Source organism: Halichoerus grypus, chromosome 4, assembly GCF_964656455.1.
Source record: "Halichoerus grypus chromosome 4, mHalGry1.hap1.1, whole genome shotgun sequence".
Lineage (NCBI taxonomy): Eukaryota > Metazoa > Chordata > Mammalia > Carnivora > Phocidae > Halichoerus > Halichoerus grypus.
Genome location: NC_135715.1, coordinates 49,294,023 through 49,321,157, shown reverse-complemented (window position 1 = coordinate 49,321,157; position 27,135 = coordinate 49,294,023). Strand labels below are relative to the sequence as shown.

Sequence of the window (27,135 nt, the reverse complement as noted above, 5' to 3'; positions counted from 1 at the left end):
AAATTTTACGGATCATCACTTCCTATGTATAAATGCTTTAAGTTAAACTCTAAACACTTTGTAGTGAGGAATTTTCTACATTATTCTGTTATATTTTCAATTTCATTAAAAATTAAACATTTAAAAACATGTAAACGGTTGTGCTGATTCAGTGGTCCATATACTTGATCGTGCATCAGGATCACCTGGAGGACTTTTTCAAACACAAATTGCTGAGCCCCCTCCTCCAGAGTTTCTAATTCAATATGTTGGGGTGGGTCCCAAAAGTTTGCAGCAAATGTTTCTTCCATTGTTCACTGAACAGCATTTCAAAAGTCAGACCAACATCCCTCCAACAAAACCTCATTCTTGACTTTTGCATCATTTTCTGAAAATACATTTTCAGTACACTACCCTGAATTGGGCACTGCTCTATAAAGAACTTGTGCTTGAAGCACATTCTCAAAGAATCCATTGTTTTTAGTAAATGGACTAAATTTAGACTGTGTTTTTGTTTTTCACCTCAGCAAGTCTGATTACTTAATTTCGCCGGTTGATACATAACCAGCGAAATTTTATTTTAGTTATTTTAGTCTGTTTCTAAGCATGTTTACAAACAAAGTCCTGTAAATTTGCCACCATATTTGAGCTACACTGCGAGCCAGAACTTAGAAGTTTTTACAGGGCTCGCTTGTCCCTCACCAAGTGGAAACTGGAAGCAGGGAGCTGAGAAAAATCTCTCTAAGGTGGCCCCCTGACTTACTTCAGGGAGTACACTGCAGCTGCCCTAGGAAGGCTGGAGTCTGGGAATGAAGAATTCCTGAGGGCAGAAAACTGGGGGTGGGGCTGGAGAGCAGAGATTCCGCATGACACAGAGAGGTGCCAGATATGATGTACATTGAAAGAGATTTCCCTGGGGCGCCTGGGTGTCTCAGTCGTTAAGCGTTTGCCTTCGGCTCAGGTCATGATCCCAGGGTCCTGGGATCGAGCCCCACATCGGGCTCCCTGCTCCGCGGGAAGCCTGCTTCTCCCTCTGCCACTCCCCCTGTTTGTGTTCCCTCTCTCGCTGTGTCTCTCTCTTCGAATAAATAAATAAAATCTTAAAAAAAAGAAAGAGATTTCCCATAGTGTGGAAAGTAGTGAAGAATATCAAAGAGGAGAATACCTGGTGAAATACGAAATATTTTTTTATTATCTTTGATTACTTTAAAATACGATTGCCCATTTAAAACAAAATAATAAAAAGACACTGTTGGGTAGAGAAAATTGGTTGGGGGGGTAACAATTTTATACCACTAAATGGTTTTTATATCATTTGAAGTAGCTTATTATTATGTGTATATAAGCTGTGATAAATTAAAGATGCATATTGTAATGCCTAGAAAACCAGACAGACCAAACTTAAAAATCAACAGACAAAATAAAAATGTAGGGATAAGTAAGGAAAAAGAAGAATTAACACATTGATTAAGCAGTAGGCAAATGTTAAAGGATTTGCTCAAAAACTGCCAAACCAGTCAGTAAAAACTAACTAACTAAATAAATAATAGGTCATGAAGGTATTAAAAGGTTAATAAAAAAAGTAAATAAAAAGGTACAAAGCTAATCAGCTGAACAAAAATATCAATTTTACAAAATATCAGAACATTTTTAAAGCAAGGGAATCTAGACAAATCAGTAGATATAAAATGTTTTATTTTATTTATTTATTTACTTGAGAGAGAGAGAGAGAGAGAGAGTGAGCAGGAGGGAGAGAGAGAATCCCAGGCAGACTTCCTGCTGAGCACGGAGCCCTACATGGGGCTTGATCCCAGGACCCTGAGATCATGACCTGAGCGGAAATCAAGAGTCTGCCCCTTAACTGACTGAGCCACCCAGGTGCCCCTACATAATTATTATAACAAATTCTAGCAAAGACCAAATACATCAGTGTTATCAACTAATGAGGTCAGCAAATTTACCTACTAAAGGAAAATAAAATTTTAGTTTGACTCAAAATCAAGAGCCAGCTAAATGCTATGTACAAACTAAACAGAAAACAAAATTAAAGTGATATAAGCTAAACATTTTTAAAAGGGATATTTATTTATTTATTTTTAAAGATTTTATTTATTTATTTCAGACAGAGAGAGAGTGAGAGAGCAAGCGTGAGTGTTTGGGGAGGAGGGGTAGAGGGAGAAGCAGATTCCCCACTGAGCAGAGAGCTCCACATGGGGCTGGCTGGAGAGCAGGACCCTGGGGATCATGACCTGAGACGAAGGCAGACATTTTACCGACTGAGCAACCCAAGTGCCGAAGGGATTTTTTTTTTTTTTTAACCAAACAAATGGAAGCAATAAGAAAGTAGCTTTGAGATTCTGGCATCACACAAAGTAGAATTCAAGCTTAAAAGCATTAAACTTGACAAGAGATGTAATCCAGTATTTCTTCCACATTTCCTCACCCAAATTCTACCTGGTTTACTTTCTTAACTCTTTCTTACTTCCCCTCTTGATCATTTTTGCCTGTCTCAGTGGCCTTTTAATTTTTCTTTTTGTATGTTCTGCATTCAACATTTCAATACAAAACTTACCTGAGCTTGGCATTTTCTGTTTATCTCATCAACCAAATTCTGGATTATATCATAAAGTCCCAGCACCCTGCAGAGAAGAACAGAAGAAACTAAAGAAGCTGGGAAGGTTGCTAATAATGATACATTAAGAATTTCTTTTTTCTTTTTCCTTTCCTTTTGTCTTTTCTTCTCTCCATTATCTATATCAGCCAATGTCTAATCAGAAAAGCAGAATCCATTCTTGATATTTCAAGCAGAGAGAGATTGATACAAAACAAATTACAAGATTCTTAGAACAGAAGAGCAATGAAACTAGAAAGTTGTTCCTCAGAGATCAGAGAGTTGTCACTGTCCCTGGGCTGCCCAGGGGTCTGTGCTCATGTTTAAGTTGCTGGAGGCACAGCTGCTACCACTGGACAGGTCTCTCACCCACTGTCCCTACTGGGAAGTCCAATTCTACCGGAGGGCACCATCACTTTTAGTCACTGGCCTCTGCAGCTGCCTCTATCATTGCCAGAGCAAGAAGCAGAATGGCTTTTCTCTTCCTCTTTTCTGGTGGCCCAAACTAACTAGAACCCAGATAAAGAGAACCTGAAAAACGCAGCCTTCTATGACACACAAAAGACAATAGAAGGGAGACTTTGAGGCAACAGATAACAGATTCATATCAGTACTTTGTCTATCATCTATCATCTCTCGATCATCTACCTACCATCTGTCTACTCAACATGTATTCAGAAGACCACTCAACAAAATGTAAACTCTTTATGATAGAATTAAGTGATTTAAATATACACTGATTAATTTCAGTTGATTTATACAAATTTTCATATTAAATAAAATTGCTAAAGGGACTTGTTTGTAGTAATAACAGTTTAGCAATTAATATATTTCCTCTTCCAAAGACTATCTCTCTTTTTTTTTCTTTTTCATTTCTTCTAATATTTCTGAAGTTGAGATTCCTTTAAAAATCAAGGAATTAAAAAACACAAGGGTTTTTTTTTTTTGGAAAATGTGTTATTAAATTAATAGTACTGCTTATAAAAAGAGACATGTATATTCTAAACAATTCATTATATCATCAATGCAAATAAACTGTTTCTTGCAGTTTATGTTAATGTCTTTCCATAAAGACATTTTTTTGTGTGTGTGAGATTAAAAGTAATTTTGGAGAAAAAAAAATATTGACTATATTAAGAACATTTAGCAAGAATATCTTTCTATGAATTTCTCTAGCTAAGTATATTCATGAAAACATTGCCATATTGGAATATTTTCCTTCTTCACAACTCTTCTAGGAATATTTAAAATGTAGAACTTATTTACTAAATAATATGAAATAATATAAAACAGCATTAATTTAGTAATTGACATTTGTATCTTATAGGTCATATGGTGCCTAATCTTTCTTTTCTAGTGATTGTCCAGTATGGGATTAGCTTCCAATCTGAATTTCTGAGCTTATGGTGGGTCATAACTTTTATGAAATGATTGTTGAGATTGTTAAATTTCTTGATGTTCTTGGATCCTACTCTATTCACATTCCAGACTGTGAATGAATCAGTCTAATTCTGAATCCCAAGGTCATGTGGTGCCAAATTTCTTGCTGTTTGTGCCACAGGAAAGAGAACATATTTTCTTTTCCTTCTGTTCTCCATACATTTTTTTTTTTTTCTCCGTAAGTTCTTTCTTTCTTAGGGCATGAACATTCTGCTTCCTCTTGAGCCATTTTCTGTAGTCATCTTCTCACTATAGATCTTTCTAGCTTATTTACCTATTCCTGAATTTCTGTATTTTATATACATTAAGAATCAATATTTAGTTTTGTTTTAATATATTATATTGCCTAAAAGCATAGGATGTGAATAAAACTGCTTGTATTCGAATCACAAATCTACTACCTACTAGACTAGTTATAATATAGGAGCTTTATATAATATTTCTCAGCCTCAATTTTCTCATTTGTAAAATATAGCTAATAGTAGTATATACTGCACAGAGTAGTTGTGATCTTTTTGTTTTGTTTTGTTTTTTGTTTTATTTTTTTATAGTACATCATTGATTTTTAATATAATGTTCCATGATTCATCAGTTCAGTATAACACCCAGTGCTCATCACATCACGTGCCCTCCTTAATACCCATCACCCAGTTACCCCATCCCCCCACCTCCTTTTCCACAACCCTCAGTTTGTTTCCCAGAGTCAAGAGTCTCATGTAGTTTGTCTCCCTCTCTGATTTATTCCCATTCAGTTTCCCCCTGTACACCTATTGTCCTCTGCACTATTCCTTATGTTCCACATATGAGTAGCTGTGATGTTTAAAGTGAAATAAAATCAGCACATTACATTCTTATTGGCCCACACAATCTCTGAATTAGGAGTATCAATTATTGGAGTCTGACCTTCCAAATCTTTGTTTTCCATTGTCAAAGAACACTGAAAATATTTCAAAATACCAAAAAAAAAAAGAAGGAAAAATAAAAACATCAACAGTATGATAATATGATTTTCAAGCTTCATACATATTTAATTTTGTTATAAAATCATTGTTAATAATTTGACCATTGACACTTCTAAAATTTAGAAATATCCCATATTCAGCCATCTCTAAATTGAAAATACAATGAGCTGAATATGAGATAATATAAAGGTTTTAAACAAATTCATACATATAAATTTTAAAATTTAATATTAAAATTTCCATTCTTACAAATGCTTGTTTCTTGTTCACTTTTTGAGAATTGCTACTTATACATATAATGATCTCTTTACTCCAATAATGGTAACCCCTGAAAATACAACTCTTTTCTGGATGATTCATGGATGAGAAGGTAGGGCCACTCACCTTTCTCACGTTCATTAGGGAAAACTGTCAGTTTCAACACTTCAGGAAAGAAACTGCATTGGTTCTTTGTGATTTTTCCTAACTCATTCATAATTGGCCCTGCTGAGAGGGCAGCTGAATCCATATTAGACTACTATCATGCTCACTGTCATAAATAATGGAGGTAGAGCTGCTATATAAGATGTCACTCATCTGGGCGCCTGGGTGGCTCAGTTGGTTGGGCGACTGCCTTCAGCTCAGGTCATGATCCTGGAGTCCCGGGATCGAGTCCCGCATCGGGCTTCCTGCTCAGTGGGGAGTCTGCTTCTCCCTCTCCCGCTCCCCCCTCTCGTGCTCACTCTCTCTCTCTCTCTCTCAAATAAATAAATAAAATCTAAAAAAAAAAAAAAAAAAAAGATGTCATTCATCTGCCATCCTTTCTTCTGCCACATACTCTATTCTAGAAGTGTTTATTGGGAGTTCTCCACTATATTTATACATTTTGTTCTTGTCTAAATAACTCAGTTATTGCAATCCTCTCCTTCTACACTTTCCATCAAACTGTCATTAAATGGTTATTGCTTTAACAGGAAGGTCATTAGCAATTTGTGTTCTTAAGTGTAGCAGTGTCTTGTTTGTTCTTCTACACCACAAGACTTTTAAGCAACACACAGGTGATATTATACCAGAAACAGCAGTATATGCCTCCAAAGAAAGCACTTTTAATAGATGGCCGTGGTATTAGCAGTGAAGTATGAAACAGCAAGGTTACACTTTAATCTCTCTTTCCTGACAGGGCATGTGCCAGTTTTTAAAGCCATGACAGCTTGCCATGACTGGAACCCTAGGGGGCCTACCCCTCACTGGGGAGATCAGTAGACAGCCACCAATATCATGGGACTCTTGGATCAACCTCAGAGAAGAAAATCAGTATTTTGAGAAAGACGGTAACCCGGGGAGTGATATTTGGCACTTTGCCTCATGGAGCATGTGTTACTTTGAAAAGGTACACAATTCACTGACTGTCCTGCCAGTAGCAAAAAGATAAGAGAGACAATAAATGATAAATGAGATCATGCTAGCAAAATGTTTTAGAGTGATAAAATGTACAAAGGGCAGATAATAAATATGGATAAGAATGAAATAGTCATCTTATGGAGAAGATATTGAATTCATTCTTAAGACTCTCATGAGTAAAAAAGATTTTCTTTTGGAATAGTTGGTACAGTCTGACAATCTTGCAAAAATGCATCAATTAACAAACCTAAAAGTAAATGAACTCTTAGAGCTGAAGGAGCTTAAGTGTGTAGTTTGATATCATCAGTATGCTCCAAGAGATATTTTCTGTATGCAGATCTCATAAAACAATTATAGAAGATTCACACTCATTCACTCACATCACTGACAAGTATAGTTCTCAAAGATGGTTTAACAAGATAAGTTGTTCTCTTTCTTTGTGAATTCTGAAACACTTTGCTTAGCTAAAAAGAGAACGAAAAAAAAAATCATCCATAGAGTTGTAAAGAACTAGTGAATAGTTTCCTCTTGCTTGACCATACTTTTTAATCTCATATATGAGATCATTTTTTCTATTCAATTGCTTCCGTAAGTAAGTACCTGTCTATTTTGGTGGTTGTGCTTAGTATGATTGGAGTACCCCAATGCTCTGACATATTCCTGCATTTAGACAGGAGATTCAAAGTGAGCAATGGGAGAACAAAGATTGTAAACATGAGAAACAGAACTGAGTTACTTCAGTTCTGTCATCTATGCACAAACCATTTTCTAAGCCTTACAGAAGCTTTTCTTCATCTACTTTTGTTCCTTTTCTTAAGCAATTCATTGCAGTAATTTAAATGCATTAATTTGTTACCTTTTCTCTTTTGTGTACCTTAATGTACTGGGGTTGGAGACATGAATTTCATCTAAAGCAAGCTCAAATAATTCCATCCTGTTATTGATTAATCCCCAAAAATGAATGTGTGTACCTCAGTTCTCATGAGTCCAGCAAAGACTACACTGGAGTTTTAGAAATTAACATCAATGTAACAATAATGTTTGTGAAAGGGTAAGTTATAAATATGCTAATTTTAACCACACATGCACACACGTTATATAACATACCATATATAATATTATATGATCATCTCTTAATATTGCCCGCATTCTGAGAGACTGCTTCTATTACACCGCTGTGGTCAAGAGAAGACTTTTAAAATCTATTTTAGGATGTTTGCCAATGGAAACGATCCAGTATGTAAGAGTAAAACCAGTGGTCTAAGAAAGATAAGGAAGATTTAGAGGATGACTTTTAGTAAGTAAGAAGGCTTGCGATCTGGCTTTAGATAATTACTCTGAAGGTTAATCTATCTAGGAGTAAAAGCAAAGCACGTGGATGCACAGAACAGTTGCTGGGTAATGTTATTGATGGGCAGCAGTTTTAGAGTTGGTGAGAAGGTCTTCCCATCAGTTACTTATACTATAAACCACCGATTTTCAAAACCAAAATGAGATCAATGTTATCTGTTAGTGTTTAATCTCCAACCCTCTTAATTTAGCATAAGAAACGAGATCTAACAATTTTGAGTGCCTACTATAAGCCAGACATTGTGCAGAGTGATTTACGTATGTTATACCTTTTAATCCCCGGGAACAATTCTGAGGTGTGCTTATGCCATTTTTCATAAAAAGAAACTGAGGTTTGGAAAAATTAAGGAGCTTATCAGAGGCCATACTGTTAGTAAACACAGATCTTGGCCTCCAAACCTATTCTTTCTGACTCCAAAGCCAGTGTTATGCATACTTCATCATAATTGCTTTTTCCAATAAATGCATATTCATAATTTGATATTTTCACTTTCCTTGGGCTTATGTGATAACCAAAACAGAAGCAAACCACTTAGCTGCTAACTATGAAAACTTTGTTATATTCTGGTACGTGGAGCTAAACTTTTGCCTGTTTTGGACAATATGAGAGTAAAGTTAAATGAGAACAAAAAGAAAAGCTCAAGAGTCCCTTATTCAATTAATACTCCTCTGACAATTCTTTTATTTTGAGTCAGGAATGATTAGGAGTGTTATCAGTGCTAAGAAAACCTCCTGCTCAATCTAATTAAATGTTAAACAGCAAGAGGGGATTTTTGTTTATTTGTTTAGCATTTTTTTGTTGTTGTTCAGAGTACTGAGAAAAGGACAGTTGTCTGCCTTTGTAATTTTAAATGTATATACTTCTTGTATATCTTCAGGTCTATGTAATCTTTTGACTTGGAAGCTTAAAAACAATAGAGGAATTAGAAATGTATGTAAGCCAATATATTGCCTATTGTCCTGAAACCAGAGATGCACATGGGAGCAGGACTTACATTTCATAAAGTTGCATACTGTTTTAGAATAAGCCTTATTTGTATTTATACAATGCTTTTCTTCATATAATTCCCAGCATTGCAACTAGGACAAACATTTTTCCTTTGATGAAGAGAACTGAACATTTATTAGAAAATTATCCATTTCCTTTCTTCTGTGTTCACAAGTTAATTAAAACTCAAGCAAGTTCATTTTTACAGTTTGTTTCTTTCTACTACTTAAAGATATACTGTTACTTCCAAAATTTTGAGCCTAGCTGTGCAAAATTGCTTTACATACCATAGGATAGGTTATTAAATTAATTCTAAAACTTCACCAAATTATAGGGCGCCTGGGTGGCTCAGTTGGTTAAGCGACTGCCTTCGGCTCAGGTCATGATCCTGGAGTCCCGGGATCGAGTCCCGCATCCGCTTCTCCCTCTGACCCTCCTCCTCCTTCTCATGCTCTCTGTCTCTCATTCTCTCTCTCAAATAAATAAATAAAATCTTTAAAAAAAAAAAAAAAACTTCACCAAATTATATAATCACTATATTCTTTGTAAGGTCTTCCTGTTTGCCGCTTTATAGGTAATATTTTGTGCTTTCTTATTCAAGGTATTGTTCAAACGGTATACATTTCATAGTAGGTAGCAAGATCAAGCTATCTTCTGATAGTAGGTAAGGTAAATTTCTACTAAGCTATGCTAATGAAGAAAAGTTATAAAGGTATAAGTAATGTTACTGGGGCCCATGGTGGAGATTAATAAAATAGACTTACCCTCCACCCATACATGCCCTCACCACTATCTGTTGACCCATGCAAAGAATATAGAACACTTCAAGCTTCTGGGCAAATGAGCTGAAATAGTTCAATTCTGAAGATAAATTACAATTTTACCTCACCATTTCATTAATGAGTGAACCGGTGTTATATTAAAAGTGTTCTTATAGGTATATTTTCAAAATCTCTCATTCTGTCTTATGAATTTTATGGCATCCCCATTCTAAGATACTGTGAGTATTCATGCTGACCTGGTTTTAGCAGTGTGTTCTTTAAATCCCAGGACTTTGAAAATCCACCAAATACTTAGTAAAAACCTAACTCTGTTCACCAATGGCAAGACTCTGGACAAATTATTTAATCTCTTTGAACTTCAAAGTTCTCTTTTTAAAAGGAAAATAATATTTGGCATATGTGAATATATGAATATAAAAGGGATTAAGTGATAGAGTATAGGTAAAATTCTTAGCACAGACACCAACACATAATGAGTGTAAAAATGATAAATAATATTATTTTAAAAATCTTCTAGTGTAGTGGTAGCCATAATAAAAAGCCAAATTATTCATTTTCTAGCATAATACATATCATTGAAAAAATACTACAACATGTTAAGATATAAAACCATTTTGGACGCCTGGGTGGCTCAGTCGGTTAAGCGTCTGCCTTCGGCACAGGTCATGATCCTAAGGTCCTGGGATCGAGCCCCGCATCAGGCTCCTTGCTCAGCGAGGAGCCTGCTTCTCCCTCTGCCTGCCACTCCCCCTGCTTGTGCTTTCTCTCTCTCTGTAATATAATAAATAAATAAAATCTTTTAAAAAAAAGATATAAAACCATTTTACTCCATGTTCTCAAATAAAAATATTTTATCCTACCTTATATAGGTATACTCCAAATTGAAACTTTATATTTTGTTCAAAACAATTATTTTTCTTGTTAATTTTTTTAATTTTATTTATTTATTTATTTATTTATTTATTTATTTATTTATTTATTTTAAAGATTTTATTTATTCATTTAATTGACAGGGAGAGAGAGAGAGAGACAGCGTGAGAGGGAACACAAGCAGGGGGAGTGGGAGAGGGAGAAGCAGGCTTCCGGCTGAGCAGAGAGCCCGATGCGGGGCTCGATCCCAGGACCCTGGGATCATGACCTGAGCTGAAGGCAGTCGCTTAACCAACTGAGCCACCCAGGCGCCCCAATTTTTTAAATTTTAATTAGTACATATAAATAGTTCTATGTTATACTAGATGGCAATAACTTCTACTTTGAACTTACAAAATATTTCACTTTCTAAAAATTATTAGTTAGAACATTTGCCTTTTTTTGATTAAATATACATCAATGATTCTCCCCCCTGCTGTCTGCAACCTGTGCATTCCTTTTACTTCATTCTCTAAAAAAAAAATCCCTTGACCTCAACCAGCAGTCTCAGATTGATAGACTAACCCTGACATCTGACAGGAAGGACTTAAATAACTATAGCCCAGTTTTCATAAACTCAACATCAAACTATTCCTGCTAACATTAGCGCCCATTTACCTCCCAGTGTCCCCATAACCAGACATATGTCTTCTTCTAAAAACGTGTAGCCCTTTGAACTAGAGTTTGGTAAGTTGTTTTCTGCCTTTGTTCACAATGTCTAGGTCCCTGGCTTGGTGGCATACTCTGTGTCCTGGTCCTAAAACTTGGTGTTCCACTTGGTTCTCAAAAATCTCTTGCCCAAGAACTAAAATCCCTTACTGAATATCTGCCATGGGCCTGAGGACTTACGCCTGACATAGCTCCCTCAATGTTACTTGCTACTTGGAAGCTAAATAGATTTGTCTTTTTGTACCCTGGGACTATTCTGTCAGCTCTAGGGAACATAGTTACCAATATGAGATCCTAACAAATCTGACTCTAAACTAACTTTCTTTCTTTCTCTCTCTTTCTTTCTTTCTTTTAAACAAGAGTAATGGAGACTCACATTTCTGGTTCTCTTCTCTACCCTCCTACAAATCCACACATGACCTTGGTTGTCCACCTTTTTCTTATCTCACTCCATGTCATCCTATCATGCTTATCTAGGTCTGTACTGTGACTGGGTTTTATTTTTTTCTAATTTGCTTTATATGGTGTACAAGATCATACAGGTTAAACAATCTGTATTCTATTTTACACACTATCTAAAATTAGACATTTCTTTCACTGACCAAATGCCACATGAATGTCAGTATGTATAATGTCCCGTGAGGCACACCAGGATTGTTAAGTGTCAGAAGAGAGATGCCTATACTAAATTTGAGAAAAGACAGAAGAAAATTTCTGAAGCTTTTGGTGAAGCTGGTGGAGTAAAAGGGAACCCAATGCTTACCTCATCCCTTGAACACAGCTAGATAAATATGAAATCATTCTGAACATCCAAGAAATCAATCTGAGGAATGAAAGAACTGCACAACTAGAGAAAGAAAAGAGGCCACAATGTGGAAGGTAGGAGGTGCAGAGACATGATTTGGGGGAGAAAAGAATCATGGGTGCTGTGGTGGGGAGGGAGCCCTGATCACAGAGAGAGGAGAGAGGAGACAGAGTACAGTGCACAGGGGATTGCACAAGAAAAACATTTCTCCAAAACCACTGACTGGGAAAGTAAGAGGGGATGATCATCATGAACTTTTACAAGCAGCTGAGCTCAAAGACTGAAGTTTTAGAAGTCCATGCTGGCCAATGCGGAGACCAGTAGGCATAGCAGTGCTCCTGTGGAGAAGGAGGGCAGGGGCCCATGAGCAGACAGCATGGTCGGAGGATGCCCTGGGTCAACTGGGAGACAGTTCCCCTTCTTGGAGTGCATTTGGGAGAGGTGGCACTGCCTCTCTGGGGACAAAAGAGCCTGGTGGGCACCACTGAGCTGCCCTGTTCATTAGCATATGAGCAGAGACACCTGCTTAGGGCAGCTACCCTGGACACCAGATTTTTGCTGTGCTTTACTCTAAACTTCAAGTCCCTGAACATTCATGCAACTGCCCTTCTGAGATAAACCAGCACCAGCCCCAGCGTTTCAAGACCCTCCCCCAGAGGATCAGTGTACCATGCTAGGTCCCTAAAATTTGGAGTTTTGAATCTCAGCCAGCATACCTGAGATAAAACATAGGTGCACTGGGCTGCCAGGTGGGCAGATGGCCTAGACACAGACAGGGTAAAGGTAGGGATATGAGCGATGGCTGGGACACATGAGGGGAGATTGTTTGCCCTTCTGTGAGGGCTTCCTGGACAGTGGTGGATGCAAACTCCCCTCTCCATGGATAAGGGAGTGGGCTGGTGACATTTTTATCTCCCCACCCATCAGCACAGATAGAATTCACTGAGCAGCATAGAGCTCCACAGTGGAGTCTTAAGCAGCTTACATGAAGCTCTACTCCCCTGAACCCTGCAGATGCTTCTGTACTAGGGCAAGTGTGCTTGAGAGCCAGAGTAGCTCGCCCCTCCCCCAGAAGATCAGCACAAACCCCCCACAGGCACCAAGTCTACTGACCATAGAGTGCTGCAAAGCTCTAGTGGAAATAGCTCTAGTGGAAATAGGATCAGCTCTAGTGATCAGACCTTTTTTTAACAAGCAGACCAGAGCACACCTATTTAAAACTCACCACACACTGGACAAGGTCCAAACATTCCCTACTGCAGGCAAGAAGAAACTCTGCAGAGGACTGACCCCCTGAGGGAAAGAGCAGCCAAAACACAACAGCGGGGTGCACACAGCATACACCAGATATACTTCCTGAAGCACCAGGCCCTGGACAATATATGACCTCTTCTTAATAAAGCCATTACTCTCAGGAGCAAGAAATATAACAGGTTTTCCTTATGCACAGAAGAAGACAGAGACCTAGACAAAATGCCAAAAGGAGGAATTCATCCCAAAAGAAAGAAAAAGAAAAGGTCATGGCCAGGGATCTAATCGAAAGAGATATAAATAATATACCTGATCCAGAATTTAAAACAACAATCATAAGAATACAAGCTGGACTTGATAAAAGCATAGAAGACACCAGGGAGTCCTGTACTTCAGAGATAAAAGACCTAAAAACTAGTCATGCTGAAATAAAAAATGCTATAACTGAGATGACAAAATGACTAGATGTAATGACCACAAGGATGGAAGAAGCAGAGGAATGATTAGGGGATATAAGATAAAATTATGGAAAATAAGCTGAAAAGAAGAGGAAAAGAAGAATATTACATCATGAATGGAGATTCAGGGAAATCAGCAACTCCATAAAGCATAGTAACATTCATATCATAGGAGTCCCAAAAGAAGAGAGGGAAAAGGGGGACAGAATGTTATTTGAGCAAATTATACTGAAAACTTCCCTAATGTGGGGAAGGAAACAGACATCCAAATCTAGGAGGCACAGAGAGCTCTCATAAAAATCAACAAAGGCAGGCCAACACCAAGACATATGGCAGTAAAATTTGCAAAATACAGAGATAAGGAAAGAATCCTGAAAGGAATCCCTCACTTAAAGGGAAGACAAATATGGTTAGCAGCAGACCTCTCCACAGAAACTTGGCAGGCCAGAAGAGATTGGCATGATATATTTAATGTGCTGAATGGTAAAAATTATGCAGCCAAGATTACTTTATCCAGCAAGGCTGTCATTCAGAATAGAAGGAGAGATAAAGAGTTTTCCAGACAAACAAAAACTAAAGGACTTCGTAATCACTAAAACAGCCCTGCAAGGAATATTAAAGGGGACTCTTTGAGTGGAAAGGAAAGACCAAAAGTGACCAAGACTATAAAGGAACAGAAAACATCACCAGAAACACCAACTTTCCAGAAACACAATAGCACTAAATTCATATCTCTCATTAATCACTCTGAATGTAAATGGACTAAATGCTCCAATCTAAAAGACATAGGGTATCAGAATGGATTTAAAAAAAAAAAACAAGACCCATCTACATGCTGCCTATAAGAGACTCATTTCAGAACTAAAGACACCTGCAGATTGAAAATGAGGGGATGAAGAACCACCTATCATGCTAATGGACATAAAAAGAAAGCCAGAGTAGCCACACTTATATCAAACAAAATAGAGTTTAAACCAAAGACTATAACAAGAGATGAAGAAGGGCACTATATCATAAAAAGGGGCCTATCAAACAAGAAGATATAACAATTGTAAATATTTATGCCCTTAACTAGGGAGCACCCAAAAATATAAAACAATTAATAAACATAAAGAAACTCACTGATACTACAATAATAGTAGGGGACCTTAATACCCCACTTACAGCAATGGACAGATCATCTAAGTAGAAAATGAACAATGAGACAATGGCTTTGAATAACACACGGGACCAGATGGACTTAACAGATATATTCAGGACATTTCATCTTAAGCAAGAGAATACACACTCTTTTCAAGTGCACATGGGACATTCTCCAGAATAGATCACATACTGGGTCACAAATCAGGCCTCAACAAGTACAAAAAGATTGAGATCATACCATGCATATTTTCCAATCACAACGCTATGAAACCTGAACTCAACCATAAGAAAAAATTTGGAAAAACCACAAATACATTGAGGTTAAAGAACATCCTACCAAAGAATCAATAGGTTAACCAGGAAATTAAGGGAGAAATAAAAAAATACATGGAAGCAAATGAAAATGAAAATACAATGATCCAAAACCTTTGGCATGCAGCAAAAACAAGTCCTAAGAGGGAAGTAAACAGGCCTACCTCAAGAAGCAAGAAAAGGACCTAAACAAGGAACAGCAAATGAACTTAAAGCCAGCAGAAAGAAGGGAAATAACAGAGATAAGAGCAGAAATAAACTACATAGAAACAACAACAAAGGGGCACCTGGGTGGCTTAGTCATGAAGCGTCTGCCTTCGGCTCAGGTCATGATCCCAGGATCCTGGGATCGAGCCCTGCATTGGGCTCCCTGCTCCGTGGGAAGCCTGCTTCTCCCTCTCCCACTCCCCCTGCTTGTGTTCCTGCTCTCACTATCTCTCTCTCTGTCAAATAAATAAAATCTTAAAAAAAAAAAAAAAGAAACAACAAAAAGGAAGAACAGATCAGTGAAACTAGGAGCTGGTTCTTTGACTAAATTAATAAAATTGATAAATACCTCCTCAGACTTATCAAAAAGAAAAGAGAAAGGACCCAAATAAATAGAATCATGAATGAAAGAGGAGAGATTACAACCAACATCACAGAAATACAAACAATTATAAGAGAATATTATGAAAAATTATATGCCAACAAATTGGACAATCTGGAAGAAATGGATAAATCCCTAAAAACATATAAACTACCAAAACTGAAACAGGAAGAAATAGAAAATTTGAACAGACCCATAACCAGCAAAGAAATGTAATCAGTAATCAAAAATCTCCCAACAAACAGAAGTCCAGGGCCAGACGGTTCCCAGGGGAATTCTACCAAACATTTGATGAAGAGTTAATACTTATTCTTCTCACACTGTTCCAAAAAATAGAAATGGAAAGAAAACTTCCAAATGCCTTCTATGAGGACAGCATTACCTTGATTCCAAAACCAGAAAAAGACCCCTCTAAAATGGAGAACTACAGGCCAATATCCCTGATTAACATGAGTGCAAAAATTCTAAACAAGATACCAGCTAATCAACTCCAACAGTGTATTAAAAGAATCATCCACCACAATCAAGTGAAATTTATTCCTGGGCTGCAGGGGTGGTTCAATATTCACAAATCAATCAATGTGATACACCAAATTAATAAAAGAAAGAATAAGAACCATATGATCCTCTCAATAGATGTAGAAAAAGCACTTGACAAAGTACAGCATCCATTCTAGGTAACAACCCTCAACAACAAAGTAGGGATAGAAGGAACATCCTCAACATCATAAAGGCCTTATACAATAGACCCTCAGCTAATACAATACTCCATGGGGAAAAACTGAGAGCTTGTCCTCTATGGTCAGGAACAAGACAGGAATGTCCACTCTCACCATTGTTATTTAACATCGTAGTGGAAGTCCTAGCCTCAGCAATCAACAACAAAAAGTAATAAAAGGCATCCAAATCATCAAGGAAGAAGTCAAACTTCCACTATTCATAGACAACATGGTACTCTACGTAGAAAACCCAAAAGGCTCCACCAGAAAATTGCTGGAACTGATAAATAAATTCAGTAAAGTTGTAGGATACATAATCAATGTACAGAAATCTGTTGCATTTCTATAGACCAATAATGAAGCAGCAGAAAGAGAAATGAAGGAATCGATCCCATTTATAACTGTACCAAAATCCATAAGGTACCTAGAAATAAACCTAATCAAAGAGGTAAAGGATCTGTACTATGAAAACTATAGAACACTCATGAAATATTTGAAGGTTCTATGAAAACTACAGAACACTCATGAAATAATTTGAAGGTGACACAAAGAAATGGAAAAACATTCCATGGTCGTGGCTTGGAAGAACAAATATTGTTAAAATGTCTATACTACCCAAAGCAGTCTTCACATTTAATGCAATCCCTATCAAAATAACACCAGCATTTTTCACAGAGCTATTGTAACTTCATCAAGATAAAAAGCTTCGGTACAGTGAAGGAAACAATCAGTAAAACTAAAAGGCAACCTGTGGGATGGGAAAAGATACTTGCAAATGACATATCTGATAAAGGGCTAGTATCCAAAAACTCTAAAGAAATTATAAAACTCAACACCCAAAAAGTAAATAAACCAGTTAAGAAATGGGCAGAAGACATGAACAGACCTTTTCCCAAGGAAGACATACAGATGATATAAAAGATACATGAAAAGATGTTAAACATCACTCATTATCAGGGAAATATAAACTAAAACCACAATGAGATACAATTTCACACTTGTCAGAATGGCTAAAATTAACAACAGAGGAAACAATAGACATTAGCAAGGATGAGGAGAAAGGGGAACACTTTTACACTTTTGGTAGGAATCCAAACTGGTGCAGCCACTCCGGAAAACAGTACGGAGGTTCCTCAAAAAGTTAAAAATAGAACAACCTTATGGATCCAGCAATTGCACTACAAGGTATTTACACAAAGGATACTATCTATCTATATACACATATAGATATAGATATAGATGTATATGTGTATATATACACACATAAAATATTCCATTACATACACACACACACACACACACACACATATATATATATATATATATATATATATATATATGTAATGAAATATTGCTCAGCCATCAAAAAGAATGAAATCTTGCCATTTGCAATGACATGGGTGGAGCTAGAGAATATTATGCTAAGCGAAACAAGTCTGTTAGAGAAAGACAAATACCACATGATTTCACTCATATGTGGAATTTAAGAAGCAAAACAGATGAACATAGGGTTGAAAGAAAAAGAAAAGAGAGGGAGGCAAACTAAAAGAGAGACTCTTACTTATAGAGAATAAACAGGATTGCTGGAGGGGAAGTGGGTGGGGTGATGGGCTCTACAAGTGATGGGTATTAAAGAGGGCACTTGGGATGAGCACTGGGTCTTATATGTAAGTGATGAATCACTAAATCCTACTCCTGAAACCAATATTATGCTATCTTATCTAACTAGAATTTAAATAAAAAACTTGAAACATGGCAAAAAAAGAAGCAATTTTTTCCAAGTGAGTTTAAGAATGAGAACTAAACAATGTCTTCTGTAAGAACAGACATGTGTTCTCTATTTTATTTGCATTCTATTCCATATTCTTTGCAAAGGGTTGGGCAATGTTCTAGCTGAATAGTGAAAGAACAAAAGCTTCATGGGAAAGGTGGATATATTTTGTTGCTTAAAGCCAGACTGGGTTTTTATTCACATAGGTTTATCCCATTCAGTGGATGGAATGATGTCAATGAACAGAGAAAATACACCAGACATGTTCAGAACACAGAGAAGTCTCATGTGGCTTATTCAAATCTGTTTCCTGAAGAGTTTCAGAGACACAGCCAAGTTGAAGATTTCAGTTAAGAGAGAAAATGGTGAAACATTAGGCCTAGAGATACCAATTTAGGAGTTTCCATAGAGCTGTAGTTTGAAGCAGAGATTGTTAAGATTGCGTATTTGTGTAAAGCACAGGAGAGAAAAGTCAAGGAATAAACCCTGGTAAATATGTGCATTTAGAAGGTGATATAAAAAATAAGAAATCCTTAAAAACACAGATACATAAACTCCTGGGTCTAGTGAGTATCTTGAAGTCCCCTTCCTACATGAAGATATTGAGGTCAGGAGAGACTAAAGATCTTGATAGTTGTGATAACAAAATTTGTACACCAAATGAAGAAGAAAAAGGGAGCAACTGGAAATTAAGGAAGAGAATCAGAATGTTGCAATAAAACAGGGGTAAATGAGGAGCAGAGAAAATAAACACATACCTCTTTGAAGACATTTGATGGTAAAGAAAGCAGATAATTCCAATTTTTTTTTTAAAGATTTTATTTATTTATTTGACAGAGAGAGACACAGCGAGAGAGGGAACACAAGCAGGGGGAGTGGGAGAGGGAGAAGCAGGCGTCCCGCGGAGCAGGGAGCCCGATGCGGGGCTCGATCCCAGGACCCTGGGACCATGACCTGAGCCGAAGGCAGACGCTTAACGGCTGAGCCACCCAGGCGCCCCTAATTCCAAATTTTTTAAATGTCCTGTTTTATAGTGAAATATCAGTATTTCTTATTTTTCTTTGATCGATAACAACATGAAATATCCTTAAAAGAAATTGAAATAAATGTTTTAATTATAAAATAATGCATTTAAAGTCAAATACTACCACTGCATACTGCCTCCTACCTTGATCTTCAATATTTCAATTAGTTAAACTATTGTAAGTAAATCAATGAGTAGGCATCAGGAATTATTGATTGAAGAAAGAAAAGAAGTTGGCAGACAATTTAGTTACCAGTAAAAAGGCATCAAGAACATATCTGTACTTTGAAATAATATGTTCTATTATAAATTTATATAATTAGAGGAGTTTGCAAGGCAAATTTTAAAAAAGGTTTGATAAGATAAAAATAACTGCAAAATGTAACTTAAAGCATTTCCTAAATGCTTTAATAAGGATAATATTATTTTATCAAATTTATGGGGATTATTCAAGTTGGGTATTATATACTCTCTAAAAAACTCCAATTTGCTTCCTCTCAAAAACAAATGAAAACAAACAAACAAATCTTAGATTTTCTAATCCATACCAGGAGGGGATTTCTAATGGTGGCCAGAATCTTCAGAATATGTACCTCATATTTATTATATAACAGACATAGTGCTAGGGGATTTCTCAAGTGTAATCTTATTAAAGCCCCATAATGGCCCTGCGACAAGTATTTGTGTTTTCCACGTGAAGAAGCCCTGTTTAAATATTTGAGCTAGCAAGTGACAAAAATGGTTCGATCAGGGATGATGTCTCATAATTGACATCTTGTCTCATTCACTAACACATGCAAGTATTTATTTATTTAATCATCATTCAATAAATCATATATCATTCAATAAATGCTTATTAAGCATCAGTTGTGTGCCAGTCAGCACTGTCATGTTAGGTTCATACAAAGATTTATGAAATATATTTTAGTAATTCTAATAAGCTGATCTATCTGCACCTCCTGGATTCTACAATTTTCCATGATTACTTTTTCTTGGTTGGGAACTACTGATCAAGAAGATTAAGCATTGTATCCAAGGATGGCACTGTTCTGTTCAATTCAGCTTTACAAATAACTATGTGTCAAGCAGATTTTTAGGTGCAATGCTTGTAGAGGTGAGAAAATGTAACATTGTCTCTGTTCTTTTATAATTACAGTCTAGTGGGGAACAAAGATGATAAATAGGTAACTACTAGTGTGATGAGTATTATGAAGGAAGAATTACAATGTGCAGTGGGAGAATCTGATCAGACTCAAATGCTTTCCTACAGGAAACTTGACAACAAGAGGACAATGAGAAGAATACTTTTATGGAGATAACTATGGTTTCATTTTCAGGAGCAATATCTCTTGATTACTCTTTTAGGACATTAAACAGAAAAGCAGTATCTTGCTTGAGTCCCCACAACTGCTAAAATTTATTCTTTTAGTAATTCTACTTGTAACAATGCTGAGAACACAGAACAATACAGAATATTCTCATAAGAATATTCCATTTCAGGTTAAGAAACTATCTATATGAGCTTACACGGCATCTAGTAGCTCACAGTACAACTTCTAAATTGAAACACTAAAATATATTATTTAAAAGGATTATAGAAGGTAAGAGCAATCATAAAAACAAACAAATACAAAACAGAGTGATATAAAATCTAGTGACATGTCTGGGAAGAACTGAAATTAACTTCAAGACCTATAGAGAGGTCTTGTTACAGCCATGCTAGGATTGATGGGTATACGAAGCTAACAGGAGACTTGGTATGTACCCTTACAGAATTTAGGATTTATGGGTGAGAGAGACATTGATATAAACCACTATAGTAATGAATGAAAAATTACAACCCTGAAAAACACAATTATGTGATCAAACTTGTGTTAAAATATGCTGTGTGTGTATTATAAATCTACACAAAATGAAATGAAAAAAATGCACAAAACAATTATGAAATGCATTTGTGTATAATTTGTGTAATTAGAAAATAAACACAAAAGTAGGGCATAAAACAGTATATAGTGTAAAATTTCTGTTTTCTTTTTATGTACACATAGGCATATCCAAAAGACTTAAAGATAAAAAAGAACACATATATTATCTGTGAATGGTAGGATTATGATGATTTCTAGTTTCTTCTTTCTTTTCTACATATTCTAAAATATCCGCCATAAGCATACATTGCCCTTAGAGCAAATTTATCAAAAACATTAAGGGGCGCCTGGGTGGCTCAGCCGTTAAGCGTCTGCCTTCGGCTCAGGTCATGATCCCAGGGTCCTGGGATCGAGCCCCGCATCGGGCTCCCTGCTCCGCAGGAAGCCTGCTTCTCCCTCTCCCACTCCCCCTGCTTGTGTTCCCTCTCTCGCTGTCTCTCTCTCCGTCAAATAAATAAATAAATATCTTTAAAAAAAAAAAAACATTAAAATAACCTATATTAGTGAATTTGGGGGAGACATTTTGCATGCAAAATGTTAAGTCATGATAGTTTAGTTTGGTAAAATAGAAAACTTGTTTTTGTTGCTGTTATGCAAGGCTATTGCAGTGCTGTCGATTTTCCTTTTAATCTCTAGTGTTGGTATGTCTTTTTTCTCTCTCAATAGGTATTGTTAATACATTACAAATGAAATAATACCTTTTAAGATGGCTAGCTCAATTCTTGATGCACTGCCATAGTGTGGTAAATTCCCTTTCCACCTACTTTCATTTTATTTGCTTATTTAAAAAGACATTTTCATTTTGGATTTAGTTTTAGATTCATAGGAAAGCTGCAAAAATAGTACACAATTCTCTTCCAGTTTCCCCCTTATTCACATTAAGATGTAATCTTTGCTTTACTTATTCAAACCCTAAAATCCCTTGTTCTCTTCAAAGAAATATCTTCTTAACAGACATATTAAATTCTTGCATATGATTTTTCAATATGAAAACTAATCCTAGTAACATTTTTCAAAATGTAAATGTAAAGAAATGTAAAGAAATATGATTTCTTTGGAATTATAAACTTTATATATGATTCAATCAATATTATGAAAATGAATAATTTCATACTGTGAAATGTTACATTTAAAGGAAGAACAGGGGAAGAAAACTACATTGCTCATTTTCAACTACTGGCAATGAGGCTCCTATCCCGTTTGCCAAATACCACATACCTTATATTTGCCACTCTCTGTATCATACCTTTCAGTAACATTGCTCAAAACATACTGGATAGGAGTCTCCAATAACCCAAGTTTTATCTGTGTGTACAGCTTATAATTTAAATATATAGCAATAAATTAAAAAAACATATATTTGTTGTATTTCTAGAGGACAGATATTATACCATGCAGTATTTCTGACACTTTTTTTTAAGCCCAGAAATATGCTGGATGAAGCAAATAGGAAGTTCTGATAAGCATGTGTAAAGAGATCTTAAATTTTATATTGACTTATTTGTTAGTAACAACATGTGCAGAATGAGTCAATAAGCCATCTATTTTTGCTTTAGTTTAGAAAAGTCTAGGAGGAAAAGTTATAAACGTTGCATCCATTGCATGTGTTTGTTTTGATTGTTAAAGAACTAAATTAAGTAAAGTTGCATGTATTCAAGATTTCATTGGGATTTTTAAGCTTGGTAATCATTCTACAATGCAGAAAGCAGCCCTGATGGCATCAGATTAAGAATCCAACTTGGTTATTTTTGTCTGGGTATTTATTTACAGATAATAATAGTATTACGGTCATAGAATTACGTATCTGTAATGGATCATACAAACTATTCCAAGTCTTCAGTTGCGAGAGATAGAGTTAGGGGTGCTAAACATTATTGAAGATCCATTCTGGATACTCCTGTTCCCCAACAGAATATCAATAGAGTATGCTTTTCACTAAATAGTATGTATATTTAAAATGCATTGACCCTATGTAATGTCAAATTTATTGGAACAAAAAAAAATCCATTTCCCTCTTTGTTCCTATTTTTTCACCAAGCCAAAAATAACTGTAATCAGATTTTCTTTTTCACACTTTTGTCAAATATTCAAAATACAGGGTAGCATTTTTAAAACCTAGAAATGCCATAAATAGTGGTTTTCCTATGGATTTTCTTCCTTCTCAATTCAAATGATTTCATTTTGTATACGCAATTTTCTTTTCTGTCTAAATTCATTTTGAGTTGTGTCTTCATTGGTCCACCTGTGCTCTCTGACATGCTTATTTAATTAATTTATTTATTTAGAGAGTGGGGGGAGGGGCACAGGAAAAGGGAGAGAGAGAGAAATCCAAATGGACTCCCAGCAGAGCATGGAGCCTGACACGAGGCTTGATCCCACCACCCTGAGATCATGACCTGAGCTGAAATTGATCCCACCACCCTGAGATCATGACCTGAGCTGAAATCAAGAGTCAGATGCTTAGCCAACTGAGCCATCCAGGCACCCCTGACCTGCTTATTTTCTTTGCCAAATAATTACACCTCATTCAGCTTAGGTAATTGGTGGATGGTCAATTACTAATCGGTAACTTAAAATAATTTGAGTATTTTCAATATATTTGAGGTCTTAATTGAAACTGTGTTCAATAAACATTTTTAAAAAGTATTCATACTCTAGATAGCCCAAATTAAAGACAAACTATGTATAATTTTTGGGAAAAGTAACTAAAGTGAAAGCATAAGCGTAAGTGGACTAAGCATAAGTTGTTCAACTGAAACCCATGCTGCTTTTTTAGGATGATATAAGTTGAGTTCATGGTGGATTGGGTTAAGCTGCCTTAAGTCTGGTCCTGCGTTTTAAATTTGACTTAACATAATAGGAAGTAAATGTTTTCTGCTTTGTGCTTTTAAGTTTGTAAGGATTGGAAAATATCAGTGGACTTGTACGGGAAAGAATCACCAAGCATAGCAGATCCAGGCCTCTAGACAGAAAGGCTGGAGCCACTATAATCTGCCTGGAGACTAAAAGGAGGAAAAATATTGTCCTTCCTCTGCTCATATAGGCCCTCACTGCGAGGTGAAGGAGCATCTCATGTGCGTACTTGTACTTAACAGGCCTTACCCTTATATGGTCTGTTGCTAGGAATAACAATAAACAGTAGCTCATTACACAAGGTGCTGTCTCATTATGTGAGGAGCTACTCTGGCTTATTAAAAACAAAATACTGAAAGCCTAAAAGAAAACATGACTGAAACTAAAAGCAAACAAATGTGCATTTTATTTTAGATATATTGATCTACAAAAGACTGACATACTTAATGAATATCCTTAATGATTTTACAGTGGGGCAAATTATCTCTGAAAGTAACATGGCTTAAAAAGACAGTGTGATCTGGCACCCAGTGAAATCCAATATTCTTGTAAGCAACACTAGTCACCATGTTACAACTCTCTGGGAGCAAGAAAGCTACAAAATCAGGAAGGGAAATAAAACTACTTTGTTTTAGCCATAGTTTCCAAGTCAACTAAAATGCTTCCAGGGTGCCATGAAAATATTTCCCAAACTAATCTAATCCTGGTCTTAGTAATTACTTTCACCCTTTCAGGCAAAACACAGATGACAGAAAACAGCAAATTATTTTTAGGGGGATTTAATAGGGATGAGGTATTCTATTCAAAGAAAATTTTCATTATTTTAAATCATAACGTCTTGAGACTTTATTTTCAGGAAACTTTCCAAATACTTAAGGTATGATTGAGCTACAAAAAGGTTAAGTTAGAAGAAAGATAAATCAGTCAAATTTTTGAGATTGGGGTTATGTGAATGGTCTACAGAGGTTCAAAGAATTTGAAAGTGGGCAGAAAAATAATGCCATGAAGATATAGAAATACTTGATACACATTAAAGACAAAGACATTAAATTTGGATAAAACAAACCAAGAAAGGTTTTGAGCATTAGAAATAAAAATTAAGGAATTTCTGGTAGGTAACAATAATTTAGTGTATTTCTGGACACAACAGATCATGAACTAGATGTGATTTGTATCCTTCCAGAGATATAACTGGCCAAATAATTTTCTGCAAAGAAAAAAAAAAAAAAAATCCAAAAACATTAAAATACATTAATGAACATCTTAGAATCATGTCAGTTCTATTTGCAAAATGAAAGGCTATCAGACATACTTTTCTTGAAAGCCCTAATCTCTATTTTGGCATTGTCCAGGTTCTGCAAGAACACAGTTTAGACCACTTGCTATGGTAAAGGACTTTCAGCAGAACTCTGTCAATCCCAAGGGAGATCTTACATATCAATCTTTATTCCAATAGAAGTATTGAATTATTCCTATTACAGAGTTATACCTATAGAAAATTGAAGGTGAAAGAAAATTTAGTACAAATGCTCAGCCACTTCGGGGTTGCCCGGGTGGCTAAGTCTGTTGGGCATCTGCCTTCCGCTCCAGTGGTGATCCCAGGGTCCTGGGATAGAGCCCCACGTCGGACTCCCTGATCAGGGGGACGTCTTTTTCTCCCTCTCCCTTTGCCCCTCCCCCTCCACTCGTGCTCTGTCTCTTGCTTTCTCTCTCTCAAATAAATAAAGTAAAATCTTTAACAAACAAACAAATGCTCAGACATTTCAATTTACATATAGGAAAACAAATACCAAGAAGAAAAAGAAATATTTCAATAGTAGAACTTAATCTTCAAAGAAATCTTATGGAATTTATATTATTGCCCTATTGATAAAAATATAAGGTTCAAAGTGTTTAAAGAATTTGTCATAAGTTTCTCAGCCAGATGTCAGTGGATTTCAAATTCAAACATTATAATGGAGTATTTAATTCTCAATACCACAGCAATATGAGAAAATGTGGTGGACATAAGGCTAAACTCTCCTGATTCAGTTTCAGTAATTTTCAGAGCCTAGACAGGGGGATGTTTATTGCAGTAGATTAAGAAATATAATACATATAAATAATATATACTTATATATATCATAAAATAAAACAATTTATTTCAATTTTCCTCCTATCCCTACTTTGTCTCATATTCTTTCCTAGTGTAGAGATAGAAAAAAAATACAAAAATTTAACATAGAATCATAAATAAAGAATAAGCTATGTTGTAGTAGGATGTTAATTTTTGATTACAAATAACATCTGAGAGAATTTTTAATTAAAATCCATTGTAATAGCTAATGGAGCCACGGGAAGGAGAGACTGTGAAGACAGGCAGTAAATTGGAGGAGAAGGTGGTGTGTTTTGCAGGAGAACTGTGTTCCTATTCAAGTTTTCCCTTTAACTTGTTCTATGACTTTAAATAATTATGGAGGACCAATCCAATGCAATACCTAAGGATGTTCATCTCTTGTGTTTATGCCTTTGGGTAATCCTCTGTCTTTGAGTGTGGGGGGAGCCTGTGACTTGCTTCTAACTAACCGTATCTGCCAAACGTGATGGGATGTTACAGTATATAAGACTTGATCTTAGCAGACTGAAGCAAGAGACTCTCCCTGTGGTTCAATAAACGAAGTAGCCGTGTTGGAGAATCCCACGTGGCAGAGAGCTGCAGACAGCCTCTAAGAACAGCGAAAAGCCAGTGTCCTAGGAATATAACTATGAGGAAATGAATTCTGTCAACAACTTGAAAGAGTTTAGAAGCAGAGTCTTCTCCAGTATAGCTTCTAAAGGAGAAAGTACCCTGTGACACTTTGAGTAGGGAGGAACCAGCCCCTGTGCTGTCACTCCTGACTCACCAAGACCGTGATACACAAAACATTTGTGGTAATCTGTTATGCAGCAATAGAACACTAACATAATGGCTTACCTTAATTTCTTTGGGACTGAGTTGAAAAATTAAATATATTTTGAATACTTTTTTTTTCTAAATTTTTTCTTGGTTGTAGGAATCTGGAATTTAAAGATTGTAACCTGAAAAGTCAATGCTCTCATGTAAGCAAGATTGTGAGCCTGAAATATAAACCCATGAAAGCATATATGGTGTAAGGACCATTAAAAAGGGCTGAAGTTTAACTCTGTGTTACCTCCTGTATGGGTTTCCTGGTGTAGCGACCTCTTTAAGTAGTCTG

At 36.1% G+C, this 27,135-nt stretch overlaps 1 long non-coding RNA gene across 2 annotated transcripts in view; it reads right to left on the bottom strand.

Moving 5' to 3' along the window:
- The window catches only part of LOC144381569 (uncharacterized), a 116,212-nt gene that overhangs the window by 26,076 nt on the left and 63,001 nt on the right, over window positions 1–27,135 (bottom strand). For both annotated transcript variants that reach the window (XR_013446932.1, XR_013446934.1), the window contains exon 3: window positions 2,552–2,618. This is a non-coding gene — a long non-coding RNA (uncharacterized LOC144381569). The remainder of the gene's footprint in view (window positions 1–2,551; window positions 2,619–27,135) is intronic.